General features: G+C 39.5%; 1 protein-coding gene across 2 annotated transcripts in view; it reads left to right on the top strand.

Annotated features, from left to right (window-relative positions):
• Positions 1-21,192, top strand: part of FAM219A (family with sequence similarity 219 member A) — a 95,458-nt gene that overhangs the window by 55,270 nt on the left and 18,996 nt on the right. The gene's annotated exons all lie outside the window — the stretch shown is intronic.

Raw genomic sequence — 21,192 nt, forward strand, 5'->3', positions numbered from 1 at the left:
CTTGGGATTTGAACTGATTACTTGATTCATCATGTTTTCCCCTATACACTGTCTTGTATATTGTTCTTAAGTGTTATTCCAAACCAAGTGTAGTTGAATTCATGAATCCAGATGGGGACAATTTTCTGGACTAAGGTCAGAAATATAACCTGCACCCTGTTTCCCCAGAACATCAAGGCAAAGGATACCCTTTTGGGAAAGTAACACAAATCTAAGCTAACCAACCAGGCAAGTAGGGAGATTCTACACATTATTAAAAAATACTTCCATTTACAGATGCATTCACTGGGATCCGCTTTCATTAGGCAACTACTATTTAAAATTTTCTGTACCCAAATCCTTTAACCTATAACTTTTGAGGAACATCTTTCCAGAATTCAAAGTGAGGCATATCTGTGTAATGTAGATACTTGCTCATTAATCCTTATATCCCTGTACTCAGAGAAATGCTGTTATAAAAGTTTGATGAGCACCTGGGCTGGATAAATTTGGAGTTTCAAGCTGACCACTGAAGAATGACTCACCTTCCCTCCACTCCCATCAGTTCAGACCTGGTTGCTATTTGAGACTTATCCATTCCTCCCACACACAGCCTGATGTCTTAGTATATTGCCAAAGCACAAGACTAGAACATGAAGTTTCTGTGGAGGAGAATATACCCAAGGGAGGGTGATACTGCTGAGCAGGAACTCCAGTGACGTTACTGAGAGGCTGCAGAGAAGTAGTCTTACAATAGTATAGCAAAGCAAAAATGTGCTGCCCTTTTGTCCTATAATAGAACCTGAGTGGGGCCTTCTCTGTAGCTAGAAAGAAACCTATTCTTGATCATCTAGACACTAGTGAATATGTGAATATGTCACCCAGCTATGAAACCTAGAATCTAGGATCTAAAGACAATTTTGTAGATAGCCTTATTACCCATCCACTGTAAGCAATGACGTGCCACACAAGTACTTCCCATTGCTCACATCCTTCTTGAATATCTGGAGATAATGAATCAAAGGAAATAGGAGAGAGAGAAAGAGGTTAGGGAGCGCTCAGTGCTCTTTACAAAAAAAAGACTTTGAATTTGGCTTCCTAAGGTTGGCCTGGCAGTTTCTTTTATCCCTTCAGCCAGAGACCAAACACGAGTGTTTGGTAACTAATAAAGACTTGGTATCTCTTAACTACATCTCTTTCCATCTGGGCAGTCTTCATTGTAGCTCCAAGGGGATGGAAAAGCCACAATGTGGTTGATATGAAGTAGTTGTAGACAAAGAGAACCCAATCTTTTTATTAATTTCATATTGATTCCCAAGAGAACACTTTAACAGCTGTTTTAGACCTCTTTCTTTATAACCTTCCTAAGTCCCTCCTTGTCTCCTCCTCCCAGGAGATGATGATTTTATTTCTTCCCTGAGGAAATGGAGTCCATCAGCCATACCCCCCTATTCATCTTCATTCTTCTAGTAACACATCTCATGTCTCTATGAAAAGAGGTTGGATCTCCCCTTCTTTGGAATTTTAGGCTTTATACTTTTCCCCTTCAACTTCCACTGACTCTTTCCCTTCTAACAAAAAGTGATCAACTCTTCATCTTTAAAAATCCTTTTACTTAATCCTGCTTCCTTAATTGCCAAATTTCTTAACTACCTCTACTTCTTTAACTGTTCCATCTGGATTTTATTTTCTTCACTATTATTAAATTGTCCCCTGTAAAGTCACCAGTGACCTCTATGTTGCCAAACCCACTGGCCTTTTCTGTGTTGTTTTTTCTTTTCATCTTTGAAACCCTTTCTTTCTTTGACTTCTGTGGCATTGTATTATATCGCGTCTCCTCCTTTCTCTATTTCTTTGCCTCTGTCTATGATTGATCTATCACTAGCTTTCCCCATTTCCTAATAATGGTTCATCTCCTGGTTTCATCCTTTAGCTAAGTGCTTTCTACAATTTATGCCTTGAAAAGATGATCCATTTTAAAAGCTTCACCTATTCCCTTTATTCTGATGGCTCATAAAGAGCACTAAACTAGAAATCAAAATATCTAGACATTAATATTCTGCCACATACTAGCTCTTTAACTTTAGTCAAGTTATTTAACCTCAGTGAGCCTCACTTTCCTTATCTGTAAAGTAGGATGTCAGGTTGATAGATTCTTTTAGAGCCACTAGCATAGCCCTCAAGAACCAAGTACAACTTTTAGTGAAGGTTTCCTTGAACATTAATTTTATCATTCTTTTGCTATTGCTTTCTATTTCTTATCATATATAAACTCCACTGACTACATTGTGAGGTCCTAATAACATATCTCTACCTTAATTATACTACCTTATGTTCCATTCCCCATTATGCATATTCTGTTCTTATTAGGGTCTTTTTGTTATCCCATATGTAATCCATGCTCAGTACCCCCACTCTACTTCTTGTGCCTCCTTCTATGACTTTGTACCTATTGTTCAACTTAAGAAGCATTGATTAAATACTTGTATATAGGACAATGTACCAGAATCTTGGTACAAACAAAACAGTTCTTGACTTAAGGAGCTTACATTCTACCAAGTAAAGTTTAATTATCATTACTATGCTTATGATTCCTAGACCTCTGCATCCAGCCTTTCTTTACCCTAAGTTTCAATACAATATCACCTATTGTCTATTATTCATTGCAAACTAAATGTCATGGAGACTTCTCAAACATAATGTGTACAGAAATGAAACTCAAAATTTTCCCTAAAACCCACCCCTTTCCAAACTTCCCCATTCTTTAGGAGCACCACCATTCTAAATTCATAATTTTGCTGTTATCTTCAATTATCCTTCTTTCTTACTCTACCAATCAATTTGCCAAATCATACCATTTATATCTCCACATCTCTTACATATAATTGTTTCTCTCTACCCCTATATAGTCATTTTGGTCCTCTTTGAGAACAAAGGACAACAGCTACCTCATCCAGGCCCTTCTTTTTTCTCCATCTTAGTCCCATCTTCGGCACTGCTGCCAAAGTGATTTTCTTTAAGGACAGATCTGACCATGTCCCTCCTCAATAAAATGCAAGTTACTTCCTATTGCTTCTGGAATCAAATTATAAACTCCTCTGTTTAGCTTTTAAAACCTTTCACAGCCTATCCCCAACCCATCTTTTCAGATTCAGTGGATATTGCTCACCATCTCAAATCTGCATTCTAATCAAGCTGGTCTATCTGTTTCTCATACACAACACTCCATTTCCCTTCCATGAGCATTTGCATTGGCTGTCTCCAAGGTCTGCAATGCATCGTGTCCTTACTTCTGCCTCATGGAATCCATTTCTTCAAGACAAAGCTCAAGTATCACCTAGGTAAAGATTTTCTGCTAATGCCACCCTTCTCAAGCTATCTTGTATTTAAATAATTTCCATTTATTCTTTTTAGATTTATTCTGTATGTATCTATATGTGTCCTCTTGTATTCCTCTCTTCCTCTCAGGGATAGTTTCTTTCACTGTATCTTCAGGACCCAATAATAATAGATGTTTAATAACTGATGAATTGGAGGTAGGACTTGAGCTGAGCAATGAAGGAAGTTAGGGATTTCAAGAGGCAGTGTTGACAGGGAGAGCACTCCAGATATAATAGACAGTTTGTGCAGAGAAATGGAGATGGAGTGTCCTGTCCAGAGAACATAACCTCCCCACTGCAGATGTGAAGTCCAAAAACAGGCTGGAGCCAAACGGTGAAGAGTTTTAAATTCCAAACAGGTGGTTTGCTTGACTGGGTACACATGTACACAGAAAAATAAATGCAAAATAATCGGGGTAGGGGTGAGCTGGAAAAACGGTGTAGTAATTTTTCAGACCATTTCATCTGTTCTGACTTCACTTCTCTGCATCTCTGTTCTTGAGATTTGGGAGTTATGAGCTGACTGTCTTGCCAAAGGTGTTCTTCCCTCTCAATTGGGAGCTACCCAAGCTTTTGGAACAGATGAGTGATCTGCTTGAACTAATTTTTTTGCTGAAGCAATTGGGGTGAAGTGATTTGCCCAGGGTCACACAGCTAGGAAATATTAAGTGTTAAGTGTCTGAGGCCAAATTTGAACTTGGGTACTCCTGACTTCCAGGCTAGTGCTCTATCCACTTCACCAATTAGCTGCCCCTAGGCTTTAGGAAGATTATTATGGCAATTATTTAGTGTAGTGTAGTGTTCTTTATTAGTTTTCTGGAGGTCTTGGAACAGCCTTCCTTTCAGTTGAATAATCACCACAAGAACAGCCAGGTGTTAAAGTCCAAATTCTTTATTATCTTCTTCACCGTCTAGTTTCCTTGCCTGGGTCCCGGGCTAGCTTTTTAAAGACCTTCTGGAGTCTTGGTTTCAGTGGAGAATCTAAGGAGGAGAGCTCTGCCACCAAAGTGGTGTGAGATGGGATGAATAAATCTGGCTCTGGGTCCCAGCTTATATGTTCTAGCTGAGTATAAACCAATCATTATATCACTAGGAAATCATTATTTATTGTAAGATTAAATCAATCATACTGAACTTAGAGAACTATTACTCACCATGCTAAACTAGATAACCATTTTTCATCAATTCCTCTGACTTAACACCTTGTAAGAATCCTTGTTTCAAATACAAAGTTCTGGCCCATAACAATTTAGAGTGGAATAGACACGAGAAGCTAGTCTCCAAATAAGAGGCCATTAGCCATATTCTTGATCTCATTATTACCAACCCTTTAAGACCCAGAGATAATTAGGATGTAAATTAGGGTAATGGTTATGTGAGTAAAGAGAAGGGGGCAGATGAGAGAGATGATTTGAGGTAGAATTGAAGTGTCTTGACAACTGAATGGGGAATAGGGAGAGGAAAGAGTTAATGATGACTTTGAAGTTGTTAGCCAAGAGGATTGGAATGGTGGTATTCTTGATAAGAAAGATAAAAACATTTGGGAAAAAGAGTGAGATTGGGGGGAAATAACGAGTTGTTTCAAACATATTGAGTTTGAGGTATCTATGGGACATCCAGTTGGAGATATCTAGCAGAAAATCAGGAGAAAGATGAGGGCTTTATACATAGATTTGGGATTCACTTGTATAGTGATCCATTGAAGCCATGCAAACTGAAGAGACCACTGACAGGCTAGAGCAAGAAAAGAAAGCAGCTTTGGGTGATATATACTCTAGGGCAACCCTCTTTAGATAGAAGACATGCTTGCTGATCCCCAAAGGAGACTGGGGCATGGTCAAACAGATAAGAGAACTAGGAGAATCATGAAAACCTAGGGATGAGAGACTATTCAGCTGGAAGGGATGGTTAACCATATCAGAAGTTGCAGGGAAATCAAGAACTATGCTGACTGAGAAAAAAAATAGCCATTGGATCTAGCAATTAAGAAATCTACCACTGAGTCATTGAAAACCTTGAAGGAAGCCATTTTAGTTGAGTGGTTGGATCAAAAACCAGATTTCAAGGGATCAGGAAGTCAGAGGGATGGAAGAGGAAGGAATCACTGCAAGAGACTTCCTTCTTATTTAGTCTTTAATTGTAAAAGGGAAGAGAAATACAGGAAGGCAGTTTGAGTGAAAGTATTTTTGGTTTTGAAGAGATCTAAGCATATTTAAGGAAAGCAGGGAAAGAGCCAGTGGTTAAAGAGATTTTGAAAATTAAAGGAGGTTGCAAGCTTTTTGAGGGATCTCGAGAGAAGAGAACCAAGATTATGAATAGAGGGATTGACACTTGAAAAATGCCAACTCTTCATTCAAAGGCTTGAGAAGAAGATAATACGCAATGATGCCTCAAATTTGGTGGTTTTGAGATTTAGAATTGAGGAAGACAGGATCACAACAGATGGCTCCTATTGTCTTGGTAAAGTAGAAGGAACCACACACACACACACCACTGCTGGGGCAAGATTGTGTTGGCAGAATGTAGAAAAAAGAGGTTTGGAGCTGCTAACTTGAGGAGTAAAAGAGATTCAATCTGGAAAGAATAAAAAGATCTTTCTACAGCTGTGAGGACCCAGTCAAGATTAGATAAGAAATTCATGGATCGAGCTGTCACAGTTGTGTGACTTCTAGCATTCTTCAACAGCAAAAAGTAGATGATGGGTATAATTCAGGGCTGGTGTTTGGCAAGGTAAGCATGATGATAATATAGGGACAAGGAGGAAAGAACAGTATAAGATAGAACTGGTTAACTCCAGAGACAAGATTTCAAACAGAGGAATGTGAGATCAGAGCTAGGGGTAATGAACTAGGGAAGCCTAGAGGGTTGTGGGCAGAGAGAGAGAGGATAGAAGGAAAGGAGAGTGAAGTCAGAGAAAATTCAGGATTCTGGGGCTTAGAGGGTTGGTAATAATGAGATCAAGAATATGTCCTTAATTTGTACAGTATTCAAAATACCCATTTTATTACATAATTCTATAAAATAGTCTATTCACCATGGTTTCCTGTGGCTAATCTTATTTCCCTACATAGATTATAAGTACCTTTTGATCAAAAACTGTTTTATGTAATCCTAGTTTTATGTAAACCTCTGAGCATAACACAAGTTTTGTCCATATAATAGGTGAGCAATATATTTTTAGTTGTTTATAAGTCATTGTCAGTTGAGTCCAACTCTTCATGACTCTTTTGGGGGTTTTCTTGAGAAAGATAAGGGTGATTTGCCATTTCCTTCTCCATCGCATTTTACAGATGAAAAAACTGAGTGACACAGAGTGTCATATCTTATCCAGAGTGACACAGTTTCTGGACAGATTTGAAGTCAGGAAAATGAGTCTTCTTGACTCTAGGCTTGGTGCTCCTGGGGTCCACTGCCCTATCTATCTATCTGTAAGTAATATATACTTGTTGGTTAATCCATGAAACTTTTAATTAGCTTATTTCTCCTTCATCTGGACTGTACTTTGTCTATAGCCCCTTGTTGACTAAGCAGTACATGATGCTATCAAAAGCAAAACCCTGAACAAGGGGAGAATACTATCTTCCTCTGCCTTAGTCTCTCAGGAAGAAAGAATTCTGCAGCTAATTCTTGAGACTCCAGCAATAGCAGGCTGTTGTCTGGCCTTTGTTCCAAAGCTCTCAGGTGGGTAAAATCTTGGGAAAATATAAGAATACCAGAAATCCCAGCCAGATGGCCATTAGTGTAGCCCACTGCAAAGTCGAGGGTCAAAGCCTGAGGCTTCCAAATGAATCAACTCATTTTCTAAAACAGTCCCTTGTGGTTCCTGCCCCTGCTAGAAGTATGATAATGGTCTCATAGGGCTTGCTTATTGGACATGGTGGAATCCATCCCTTTGATTTAGTGCATATACTCATTGAAAGGTCTCAAGAAATGGCTGGTTTAAGTCCTAGCTGCATTGCAGAGACCAGAAGGAAATGGATTTGATATCTATGTTATAGTTCTAGCTCCTTCAGAAAGTTCTTAGGGTACAAAGGTCTCCCATCTATAGGGCTGTTGCTGAAACGGTCAAACCTGCATCACTGTCCAAGCCTCATGACATATTGCTGCCCAAGAAAACCCCTAATGTGCCGTCCTGTCCTACGGGGCTGATGAAACTGAGATATTCCTTATGGAAAGCTCTGGGAGGATGAGTCAGCTGGTCAAAAGAAGTGAGGTGGATCTCGTAGTGAGACAGGATTAAAACCCAGCTTTCCCAAATCTCAGTCCAGTGTACAGGGTTTCTCAATAGCTACACAATGTAGTTCATAGCATGCCAGAAATGTAGTCAAAGAGATCCAATTTCAAATCCTGCCTCAGATGCTTACTGTTCATGTGACACTGGACAAATCACTTAATTCCTCTGTGCCTCAGTTTCCTCTTTTGTAAAACAAGGATAATAATAGTATCTACCTCCCAGGGTTCTTGTGGATATATCACGTATGCAAAGCTCTTTCTACATCTTAAAATGAAGCTATCAACATCCCTAAGGCCTGCACTATGCTAACCCTCAAGTAAACCTCAGTAGGTGAGTAGAGTTGTGAGAGCAGAAGTAGTACAGGTTCTTGATTGCAAATAAGAGGGTTCCATGTGAAACTATGCTAGGACTTAAATGATCCCTGTCCCTCTTTTTGTACTCCTTCCTTCTTCTGGGTACTCTCCTTCATCCCTCCCTGAGCATACTCCTTCCCTGTCTATTTATTCCCAGGGTCCCTTCCTCTCTGACCCTTCTTCTCCCCACCTACTTATCTCTTTCTATCAGGCTAGAGCTTGAGGATTAGGGTTAAAGGCAGCATTGCTTAATATCAGCAAAGATTCGGGATTGCACCTATATTGTCTGGTAAGCCAGTCCTAGAAGGCATAAAGCTGCCAACTCTTTTGTTTGGCATGAAGGTTTGTTCAGTGACATACTGTCAGCAGAATCAGCCAGACAGGAGGCAAAGACCAACCTTGGATTTTACTGCACGTACACAGACATCCATAAATCCTCACACAATCATAGTATCTTTGAGAGTGCCCCAGCCAATTTCCAAGAAGTCTTTCTAGGCCCTACCCATCCTCTTCTGTCCCTTTCACTACTCAAAGCCAGAGCCCTGAAAATGCATTAACTCTCAGGTTCATCTAGTCTTGGAGAGTGGAGCAAGTAAGAAGAAGATCTTGGTATACTGTTGCAGACAAAGGGAACCTGCTCTAGGAAACTGAACTTGGTCCAATGCCATGACGAACTATCTACACAGAGGAAAGACATATATACTAGGGCACATAGGGGAAGGAAAAGGAAAAGAGGGAAATCCCCTTCTACTCCTTTAAAGATTGGAGGCTTCCTTATCTCCCTTTGGAATGAATACTTCCCATCCCTTTTACCTGTAGTTTTCCATGTCCCAGTCAATTTCCCACCTACTTCCTCCCAGATGTTGTTTTTTTTAGGAACATCCTTCCATTAAAGGAAGGACTTTAATCCCTTTCTCACTTTAAATCCCACCTAGAAATAGTAGCCATATATGAAGGGCTGGGAAGAGAAATGCTCTGTGTCAAGCTTACAATTCTTTCCATCAGATACAGATTCCTGTGCCTGTTGCTGAAGCTGTAAAAGGCTGAGGTAAATAATTGCTCTTGTATCTGGAGTCTTGGAGGAGAGACTCTCAAAATGAATACCAATATGTCAGAAACCTTCCTCTGTCTGATCTCTCCAAAACAGTTCCTGAGGATCAATGGCCTCAGGTTCCTCAAACACTTGTATCCCTGACAAGATTTTCTTAAAATATGACAAAAAAGAAATAAGAACTGGTCTCTAGGATATCTTAAAGCCTGGGGTTTTGTTCCCTCTGGCCTTTGAAACTAAAAAAGTAGAGCAAGGAGCTAGCCTTGGGCTATAACTGCTTCTTTCCCTTGAGGGAAAGCAGTTCCTATTCCCTGGAAACATAATCAATCTCTTAGTTAACTAGTAATAACTGATCATCTGCTATGAATGTAGAAAGCTCATTCTTGTGCTCTTGGGAGTCCAAGAATCATAGGCCTTTGTCCTCAAGGAATTTCTCTTGGGAAGTCAAGACTTAACCAGTTTTGGATGTCAGGCCACTGGTTAGTGACTGAAGAGGAGTATTTAAGCTTTAGATTTGTGTCAGTGGTCCTTTGGAAATATCAGGGGAAAATGGGTAGATGCTCTGGGAGAGGGGGCCTTCTTGAGAAAAGAGGCTAAGTTGGGAATGGCTATAATTGTGTGAGGAGGCGGAAGGAGCAAGAACAATTGGAATAATTTTTAGCAGGGGGTGATGTGTGGGGGCTGAGGACAGAGGCAGGATAGGTAATGGGGAACAAATTAGAGGGGGATGAGCAGTTGCTGGGGCAGCCTGTGCTGCTGACACCCTAACTGAAAAAATCCCAGGGTAAAAAGTGTACTCTGAGGTCACTGAGTTAAGAATGATGGTTCTTACCTGGCTATGGACTCAAGAAAGCCATAGTTGCAAATCTGACACTGGAATGTTTGCCCCTAGTCCATTTGAGTTTTCTGCTTCTGATTAAAGGGTTCTTAACCTCTTTTGTATCAAGGATCCCTTTAGCAGATTGGTGATGTCTATGGACTCCTAGGAATACTGATTTTAAATGATTAAAGGAAATAACAGATTTAAGCTAAAAATTAGTGAAAAGAAAGATATAATTTTTTCCATCCACAATCACAATATCCCCTAAAATGTATTCTCGGACCTCTCAGAGATCTACATATATCCAATTAACTCCTGCTGTGATCCCTAAGGGTCCCAAGAAATACACCCTGTTCTCAGATAGTAAAACTAGAATGGTCATCCCTTGTCACCAGGGACCCTTTGAGTCCTTCCAGGATGTGTCCAGTGGAAAGAAATCTTGTGATAATAGCATTAATGGAACCATTCACTCTACTCTCTCTCTACTAATATGTGGGACTGAAGAGACTCAGTTCTCTTCTCCTTCTTCCCCCCTACTCTCCTCACCCTTTCACCATACCTTCTGAGTTCTACAGGCCAGCCAGCTTGGTTCTCCATGGTAAGCTTCTTTCTCTTTGTCCTTACCATGCAGAGAGTCCCCCTTAGAAGGGGCAACATGGAGCTTCTCATAGTTTCTTACTATACAGAAACCTAGTCTTTCACTGTTGCATCCTGCCCAGCCTCTACAGACAATTCTCATCAGCATGTTCCTTTTCCACTGAACTGAAGAACATGGCTATCTTAAGACTGACCTTAATTCCTACCGAAATAATATTGATACTTTGGGGACCAAGCAGAAATCCCTGGTACCTTCCCCTAAAGATCTTCTGCCATTTTGAAACTAAGCCTTCTAAGCACCTCTTTTGTTATTATCGGATACACATCGCTCCATCTTTTCAACAAGAATAACATGAAAAATTTTATTACATGTTTAACAATGTTGGATATCTGGTAGGTATTTAATAAATGATTATTGACTGAAGAAAAAAAAATTGATACTTTTGCATTTTTTACATGGGTTTCCCATTGACAACTTGGCTTCATGCAAGGTATTTAGATTCTCATTTAGATATGAATCTGTTCTGTTCCCATATCTGACCCAGTTAACCTCTTGGCATCAGCTTCCACATCTAGACAAAGAAGATATAATTCCTCTCATTAAAAATGACAACCAGTAAGACAATACTGATTCAGTCCATGATCTCTCCAGTTCAGTGCCTTGTCTGATGGAAATACCAAGAAAGTTTAAGGGAGACTATGCTAATTCTCTGTGATATTAATGTCTAAAAGTGAGAGATGAACCTTAAGATTTCTAACACTTCTATTCTGTGCCTCACAATTAAGTAGTAAAAATTATATCCCCACAAGAGGCAGTTTGATATAATGACTAGTATATTGAATCTGGAGCCAGGAGAATAAGTTTGAATCCTGCCTAAGACACCATCTAACAGTGGACAAGTCCCTTAACTCCTGTGAGCCTCAGTTTCCTCATCTAGAAAACAAAGATATCTGGTACCCTAACTCTTGGAGATATTATAAGGAAAGCTCTTTGTAAACCTTAATGCCCTCTAAATAAATCATTATTGTAGGGGTATTTGCAAAGATTGTAAAGAGGTAGCTAGATGGTGAAGTAGATAAGAGTACCAGCCCTCAAGTCAGGAGGACCTGAGGCCTCACACTTAACACTTTCTAGCTATGTGATCCTGTGTCACTTAACCCCAATTGCCTTACCAATAAAATAAAATAAAATCAGCTTTTGTTCACCATTTAAAAAAGAACTTTAGATAACATCCAGTAAAACCCCTATGATTATTTTGAATTCTCTCTTTAATCACACCTTTGCAAAGTGCATCAAGTCTCTTCCTGAATGCTGAAAAGCAGAAAACTCACTCTTATGAAGACATTCTTACATTGGAAAATACTTTTGTATATTTTGTAAGAAAAATCTGCCTCCTTAAAACTTTTGTCCATCAGTACTAGTTTTGGTGTTCCTTCACCATTTTTATATCCTAAGCACTTGGTGTCTGGTGTGAGGTGTACTAAGGGCTTGTTTGTTGACTGACTAAAATGCATCATCTTGTCAGTGCCTCCTAAAATGCGATACAGTGCAATGGTCAGACCACTTAAGAGTATTTTCTATACCAACCTATCATGTGTCACTGTTTTGGGTATTACTTTGGGCTCCCCAAATGAACATAAAATGAGACGACTTTAAATCAGTCCTGAAATTATCATGTTCAAGCTTTATGAACTGTTTTTCCCATTTCATATCTCAAGCATCAAAAAGGCAAGGATTGCTAGGCAGAGTTTAGACCAGTTCAGTTAGTTACTCAGGCAAGATTTGAAGAATCAGAGAATTATCTGAAGTCAAAGAAGATTAGTGACAACTAGATGGCACAGTAGGTGTCAGGAGACACTGCCGTTCTGGAGTCAGGAGAATCTGGGTTCAAATCTGGCTTTCAGATACTTACTAGCTGGGTGACCGAGAGCGAGTCACTTCACCCTAGGCAAGCCTCAGTTTTTTCACCTGTAAAATGAGCTGGAGAAGGAAATGGCAAACCACTCCATTATCTTTGCCAAGAAGACCTCAAATGGAATAAAAAATATTCTTTATCTATGCTCTATGAGTCAATCTGATTCTAGAGCAGGGAGTATTTTCCCTCTGGCCTCCTTTATACTTTCTTCTATATGTCGGTGCCCTGAAAGTTCAGACTTTTCAGGGAGGCATTTGCAAATTGAGAGGAAATCGGAGGATTACAGATGAACCCTGATTCTGGCCAAACCAAGACATATGACCTAGAATGAAAAGGATCCCCTTGGTCATTAACCCTGTTTGCCTCAGTTTTTTCACCTGTAAAATGAGCTGGAGAAGGAAATGGCAAATCACTACAGTATCATTGCCAAAAACATCCCACATGGGGTCACAAAGAGTCAGACTGACTGAAGCAACTGAACAACAATGCCAGGCTCTTTATAAATTCTTATTCCCATCCTTCCCCTCTAGTCACACCATTTGTAGATTTCTCCTTTTAGCCTCTAAGATGTGATCAACCCCAGAGTTTAACCTTACCAACCTCCCAGTTGGAATATTCTGGGATTCAGGAACAAATCCAAGTGTATCTTATTCATGCCCTGCCTGATTTTATAAACTTTGATCCTGTCACCTTTCAAGCTTCATCTTGCAGACTGAAGAGTCCTAATTGTATTAGTCTGTCTTTTCCTTGGTAGCCTCTCCATCATTCATTCCTTCAATCCTCTTGATTATTTTAATTGCCCTTCTTGGGACCTTCTCCAATTTTATTATGTCAAGCTTTGACATAAAATGATCATGAATTGGTATTCCTGGAAATAGTAAATGATGAAGAGAGGGGAGGCAGCAACTCAGACATTGTTCTTTGATTTACACAAGGGAAAAAATCACTTTCATTCTGTCTTTGGTCCCATTTCTGACAATGGCCAACCTTTGGTCTTTGACTGCAGTGAGTCATTGGACCAGTATATTCAGGGAACAGATATGTCTTTTTTTCTGGGTTAATACTGATAAAACTTAGAACTCATTACCTTTTAATAATCATTTGGGTTTATTTTTTAATCCGTTACTTTATAATTTACCACACAGAAGCATCCTACAGGCCTACAAGTCTATCCCTTCTCAGCTTGGCTTCTTGCTATTCAGAAAGGTTGTGTCATCAACAAAACTGGAAATTTCACTTTGCAATCCCTCTTTCAGATCAATAAGGAATTACTTAATAATTGTGTGTGTGTGTGTGTGTGTAAAATAAAAAATAATACTGGTCTTAGTACCAATCTCTAGGCATTCCTGAAATAAGTATTTTCCACCCAGAGAAGTCCTTTTTATCCCTGTACTTTGTTTCCTGTTGTACCTCTTTCCAAATCCATTGTCAGAATAAATACAAGAAGCAGTGTGTTGGAATGGGGAAACATTGAACTGGTGGTTCATTCCCCTTCTGGTCTTAATCTGCCACTTCATTCTTTGGAAAATTCAATTTTGACAAAGCTTTCTCATCTCCCATCAGGGAACTGGGGTGAAGGAAATATGAGTTCTCACACTGCTTTGGGTTGGAAAGGCTCAGACACCATAACCCAGGCTTAGTTGATGGCATGGCACATTAGACCCCAGCAGGGTTATCCAGGACCAGAAAATAACAGTTTTCTTACATATAAAATTGGAATGTGTTACAGGGATGTTAAAGAATACAGTTGGATAACTTAAGTAACACACTTTGTAAACCATAAAGTGCTAAATAAATGTTAGCTGTCATGTGACAATCTAATGCAATAAACATTTACAAAGTATCTATCATGTATAAAAAACTGTCTAAGGGACTGAAGATAAAAAGATGAAAATAAAGTCCCTGCCCTCCAGGAACATACATTCTGTTGAGGGTTTACAACATGTAAACAGATGTGTGTGTGCATATAAGCATATATGTATACTAAATTCTGGGAACAGCAATAAGATCACTTTGATTGAAATATAGATTCTGAGTGGTAATGGTGACAAACCTAGAAAGTTATTCAGGAGCCAAATTGCAAAGGGCTTCAAATGTCATGAAAATTGTATTTTATCCAAGAGACAATAGGAAGGTATTGAAGTTCTTCAGTAAAAGAATGATTATAGACTTTTTGGCATCTTTGTGGAGAGTAGGTGGGTAAAAAGGGGAGAAGTTAGAAATTGAGAGTCAAATTAAGATTTCAGACTTGGGGGGTGGAAATGGATACAAAGAAATCTTGTAGAAGTAGAATCAACTGAGAGAACAGTGTCATAAAAACCCAGGGAAAAATGTCTATATAGGAGGAGTGTGTAGTTAGAAGTTTCAGATGCTGAAGAGATTAAGGATTAATACATGCTGAGTTATTCCTTTCCCCAGGTTGGAAACGCTGCTCATGCTATTTAGTCCACAAGCCCTTTGCTTTCCGGGAATCAGAACTAGAGCCACCCTTTTGCTCATCAGTAGGAAGGTCAGGCCATCTCCTGCTTCAGGCAACTTCACCTCTCTGATGGGCAGTGCCAATTATTTGAAGCCACAGTTATATAATATGTAATGGTCCATAGGACTATTGAAAAGGGAGGTGTAATTCTATTCCATCCTCAGGCTTCAGAGGTTGAGGCCTGAGAGATCCTTTCTGGCTCCAGGTATACATAACTTAGTGGAAGGCCTGTACTGGGAACAGACACATCTCTCTAAATTCACCTGGAGTCAGGATCCATGTTCTCTCTCTCCTCTTCCTCTTTTTAAACTCTCTTCCTTCACTGTCTTAATATAGTCTGAACTACTCCATGCATACAAAAGTTGGGTATGGAGGGAGAAGGAGAAAGAAGTGAGGTCCATCAGGTGCCTGCAAGGAGGCTTAATCTGAGAAGTGCCTTTGCCACTCATTGGAAGATAAGCAGCTTAAATCAAGCCCCATCAGGAGCTCTCCCCAGCCCAGTCTTCTCTACATCAGGGATGCAACAGACACTGAGATGATAAATCAGTTCTGCTGAAATGGAACTATAGGAAAGTAACATTTGCTTCAGATCTGACACTTCCCCTGGCTCTCCTGGAAGCAGAGGAAGGGAAGAAGGATTGGCATATTGCTTTTAAACAAAGTGAACCAAACACTTAATGTATATTAAAATTGGGCATATGGAAATTAGGACCGTGGATGACCAATTGGAGCTCCTGTTCAGAAAAAAATGGATTCTCCAAAGAGTTGCTGGCCATACTCAGTGTGCAGCAAGCGCTAGTGTTTTCTGTGTTTTCTAGCTGGAATACCATAAGGACAACAGAATAGCTATTCACATCCTATTCCTCACTTCAGTGAGGATGGTGATCAGGGTTGCCTAGCTAAACCATGGCAGAGTAAGGGAGATAAAGAGGAAGAATTAAATTTCTGAGATCTGTAGGGGTCCTCATCACATTTTCAGGGAGCACTTGGGACTGAATTTTTCAACCTGGCAAAACTACAGCTGTGTCAGGTTCCACTGGGAGCTCTATGTCCCACTTGCAGGAAGGGACAGGCACCTGGCTTGATCCAAGTCCAACCAACTTTAGTCAGTCCTCTGCTTCAGGAGGCCTCCAGGACCTTTGCCCCCACCAGCAGCATCAACTTCTGGCACCCATGAGTGCTAGGCCCAAGCTTTCAACCTCACTCCAAAGGGTAACCCAAAACGTGTCAAACCAGCCCTCTCTTACCTATGTCCATCCTGCCCTCTGTGTTTACCCAGCAGCTGCATCTCTTTTAATTCAAAAGGCCTTTTTTTTCTGCCCTTTTGTATCTCTTCCTTGTCCATATCTCACAGCTGATATTTCTTCAACATTCTGCTCTCTAATTACCAAGCAGCGTTTTTGTCTGGGTCTGTGCCGCTACTAGTTTCCATGTATTAGCTCTCCTACACACACCTCAGAATGTCGTCTTGTCTATGTTTTAGAAATGGCAGCCCAGCCCAAGCTGGCAGCTCTGCCCATTCTAGCCTACTACCTCCCTACTAAGTTATTCTCCCTCCTTCCCCTCCTATTCACCACTCTTAGGGGACAGACAAAATGGTTCTGATATTTGTCATATGAACACCTGGTCCTCTCTTGCTCTTCAGCCTTGCCAAGCTAAAGAATTTCTTTGACACTGGAATACTGCAGGAAAGGAAAGGGGAGAGTTGGCAAGCAACATCTTTAAGCCATAGGCATTCTTCATTTACTTCAGGTCCCTCTCCTCCCTGGTGCTTGAGAATCAATCAAGCCAAATTAACTGACCCAGCCCACTATTAAGCCCTGTGCCCTGTGCCTCTCTGCTGAAAAGAAGACAAAGAAACAGATTGGGACCCTTCTCTAGGGACCTCTCAGTCACTGTGAAGGAAAACAGCCCAAGAACAATAGAGAACAGTTTAGCATCAAGGGCAAGAGTGTGTGGTTCAGATTCATAAGGGCCAGAGGATGCTAGAGAAGGGCCACCTCAGTATACGCTAATGGTGAAAAAGGCTTACTTCCTCAACATATTGGTCAGTTTCTTTTTTTTCTCCTTTAACAAACATACTTGTTTCCCACCTTATTATTTCAGATAATGGGACTGTTTTCCTACCTCATTGAATCCTCAGATACAGTGGACCTAGTGTTGAGGTCATTATAGAGCTTGGACTTGTGGGAGACCATCCTTTGCAATGTAGGCCAGCCCAGACTTCTGTCTGACCAGATCTGTGAAGTGTGGGCAGAGAAGGGAGCTGCCTGAATAGTTGAATGTGAAAGGCATTGAGTACTCCCCATTGGCCTACCAGATTGCCTGAAATTTTCCTTTAGAACTTCAAATGCTTATTCTCCTGAGATGGATGGATGGCACATAAAGGCCTGACCTGTCATTAACTTCTGAGTGAATTAGTTTTTCATATAAAGTCCTCCTGATAGCTGAACAAGAGCGGAGTTTAATAGAGGAGAAAACTGGTTTAGATTGTAGCCATGGTTCTCAAGCTTTTTAAGTATAGTGACCCATTTTTAACATAAATAAATTTCATAGACTTCCACATGATTGAGGAAAATGCATAATGATTTAAAAAAAAAAAACCTTTGAATTCAGTAATGATTTTAAATCAACCTGAATTTTATTAATCATCACAGCATCTAATTAAATTTTTAAAAATAGGAAGGCATGTTTGAGATCTAATTTTAGTGTTTAGTGTTTAGGAGGTATGCTTGCTTATTTATGTATTTATATAAGAAGTTGAAGAACCTTTGTAATAACTCCAGTAGGAACCACTGGTTGGGATGGATAAAGGATAAAGCACTGCCTTTGAAGGTGAGGGATACCAGGCTGGTTAATGAAACAGATGAGGGCATTATTTGCCAGAAGGGGAAGAGGAGCTGAGACTGATACTGGGACAACAGATATTAAGACAGACATTGTCATCTTCCCAGTTTTGGTGGCAGTTTTTTCCAGAGGTATAGAGAACTCTATAGTCTGAGTATAGAAATGCCTTTGGGGTTCAGAGACTACCATAGCAGTTAATTATCATCCCTCACAAGTTCATCCTCAAGCCATTATTTCTATCCTAGGCATGTATTCTTCCTTGAGCTTGGTTTAACAGAAAGGAAACAGATTCCATATAGTTCATATGACTAGAGTTTGTGCAACTGTACTCTTACTTCCAGTCCTCCCCACCTCAGTCCTTCCACTACAATACTTTGCCTTCCCCATTTTCTCTATTGGTGGTAGAACATAGGGAAACTGACCATGATAATAGTGATACTTCACTTTTATATATACAGTTTAGAAATCATTCTCCTCAAAGAATCTTTTAAGTTCCCTTCTTTTCCTAAGTTCTGTAGACTATGACAACACTTTGAGGTATGTAACACAAGTAGTAGTATTCTCATTTTGCAAATGAGGATGCTACTAAATTCCTTTTATGACACAGATATGGTGCTGATACCTAAACCAGCAAGGGCCAAAACAGAGAAAGAAAATTGTAGATGAATTTCCCTAATTAACATTAATGCAAATAGCAAAGAGATTACAGCAATTTATCAGCAAGATGAGATAGTATAACCAAGTAGGATTTATACAAGAATGCAGGGTTGGTTCAATATCAGGAAAACTATCAGCATAATTGACTGTATCAATATCCAAACTAACAGAAATCATATGATTATCTCAATAGATGCACAAAAAGCATTTGACAAAATACAACACCCATTCCTAATTTTAAAAAATGTTCTAGAGAACATAGAAATAATTGGAGTTTTATTTAAAATGTAAAGTAGCATCAACCTAAAACTAACAGCAAGCATTATATGTAATGGGGATAAGTTAAAAGCATTCCCAGTAAGATCAGAGTTGCCCATTATCATCACTATTATTCAATATTGTACTAGAAATGCTAACTTTAGCAATAAGAGAAGAAAAAGAAATTGAAGGAATTAGAGAAGATAATGAGGAAATAAAACTCTTTGCAGATGATAAGATGACATATTTAGAGAATCCTAGAGAATCAAGGGGAAAAAAACCTGATAGAAACAATGACCAACTTTAGTAAGATTGCAGGATATAAAATAAATCCACATAAATTCTGGCATTTCTATATGTTACCAACAAAGCCCAACAGCAAGAAATAGAAAGAGAAATCCCATTTAAAGTAACTGTAGATAATATAAAATATTTGGGAGTTTATCTGTCAAGACAAAGCCAGGAACAATATGAACACAACTGCAAAACACTTCACATAAAATTATATCTAAATAATTGAAAAAAGATCAAGTACTCACGAGTAGGCAGAGCTAATATAATAAAAATGACAATTCTAATCTATTATTAATAATTATTATATCTAGTATTCAGTGCCATACCAATCAAACTGCCAAATTATTTTGTAGAGGTTTAAAACAATAAGAATTCATTTGGAAGAACAAAAGGTTAAGAATTTCAAGGGAATTAATGAAAAAAAAATGCAAAGGAAGGTGGCCTATCTGTACCAGATCTAAAAATATATTATAAAGCAATGATCATCAAAACCATTTAGTAGTGGCTAAGAAGTGGCTGAATAAATTGTGGCATATGAATGTTATGGAATACTATTGTTCTGTAAGAAATGACCAGCAGGATGATTTCAGAAAGATCTGGAGAGACTTACATGAACTGATGTTAAGTGAAATGAGCAGGACCAGGAAATCATTATATACTTCAACAACAATACTATATGATGATCAATTCTGATGAACATGTCTCTCTTCAACAATGAAATGAACTAAATCAGTTCCAATAGTTCAATAATGAATAGAACCAGCTACACCTAGTGAAAGAACCCTGGGAAATCAGCATGAACCACTACATAGAATTCCCAATCCCTCTATTTTTGTCTGCCTGCATTTTTTTATTTCCTTCACAGGTTAATTGTACACTATTTCAAAGTCCAATTCTTCTTGTACAGCAAAATAACTATATGGACATGTATACATATATTGTATTTAACATATACTTTAACATATTTAACGTGTATTGGTCTACCTGCCATCTGGGGGAGGGGGTGGGGAAGAGGTGAAAAATTGTAACAAAAGCTTTTGCAGTTGTCAATACTGAAAAATTATTCATGCATATATCTTGTAAATAAAAAGCTTTAAGGAAAAAAAAAAAAAAAAGAAATCCTGTTCAAAAAGCACCCCTTTTGAAGTATTGTTAATTCCAATAGGAGATTCAGGCTAATAAGAATCTAAGCCCAGGAATCTGGACTGTCCCAGCCCCAGATCTGACCTGCTGAGGCTGTCCCAGCCCCCACCAAGACACCCAATATAACAGCCTTCCTTCAACAAAGATCTTTTGCAGATAGACCCAGATAGCTCACTCAGTTGTCAGGGCCTTCTATCCACTGAGAACTGCATTCACAGTGCAAAATTCCATTTTCCCATAGATCTGTCACTATAGAAGTCAGTCTCTTGGTAAACTGATTTCTATCCAACAATAAACTTTCATTTTGCAACTAATAATTCGGGAATGAGCAAATTCTTTCACTCCTAAAACCTGCAGCCGATTTAAAGAGGTATTCTAGCAACTCTCTTATTGTCACTAACCTCTAGACCACCAGGAATCTAGACCACTCAAACCACATCAAAGGGAGAATTTCCTGGAGATTATTTTGTGACATGAAAAAAAGATGGAAAGATTGGGATGATGTGAACTTAAGGGAGGACTAGTTGGGGAGTAACTGTGACAAACTAAATAGTTGAACATTAATTTAGGAGGAAGGTCCATTGGGATGGGCCACACTGGCTTTAGATCTTTGGTTTAACACCTTCATCTCAGAGTTCAGGAATCAGTTGTATTTTGGTGTGCTTGTAGTACCCCCCTGGGGTTTGCATCTGCTCAATAAGAAAACTAAGGCATTAGAGATGGAGTAGGATGAGAAGCCAGCTCCCCTTGCTCTCTGGTCCTGCTCTTTCCCTGTGAATTGGAGCAAAGCCTTGGTTCCCCCTGCAACTGTTCAAAGTGCTCACAGTTAATGCACCAGCCAGGCCAGACAATGAAGTATTTGCTTCCATCCTCTTGTGCCAGTCAATATCCCTCTGGCTCTAAGAAGGAATTAATTGGGAGAACCAAACCCTGGGCTGTGCTGCTGGCCAAAATTCATTCTGGGCTAAGAAGGCAGTCTGGGAAGTAGCCTGGGGCCCCAGCCACAAGCAGAAGACCTTGAAGCTGCCATTTGTGTCATTGGATTTGTGGGACCAGAAAATTGAGAGTGAACAAGGTGCATAATAAAATATGGCCCTGAGTTAACACACAGAAGAAATGGGTATCTGCAAAATAGGAGTGTCCTTTTTACTAGACAGGTTCTGAGGGGCTCCCTTCCACTTTAT

The sequence above is a fragment of the Sarcophilus harrisii genome, chromosome 1 (genome assembly GCF_902635505.1).
Source record: "Sarcophilus harrisii chromosome 1, mSarHar1.11, whole genome shotgun sequence".
NCBI lineage: Eukaryota > Metazoa > Chordata > Mammalia > Dasyuromorphia > Dasyuridae > Sarcophilus > Sarcophilus harrisii.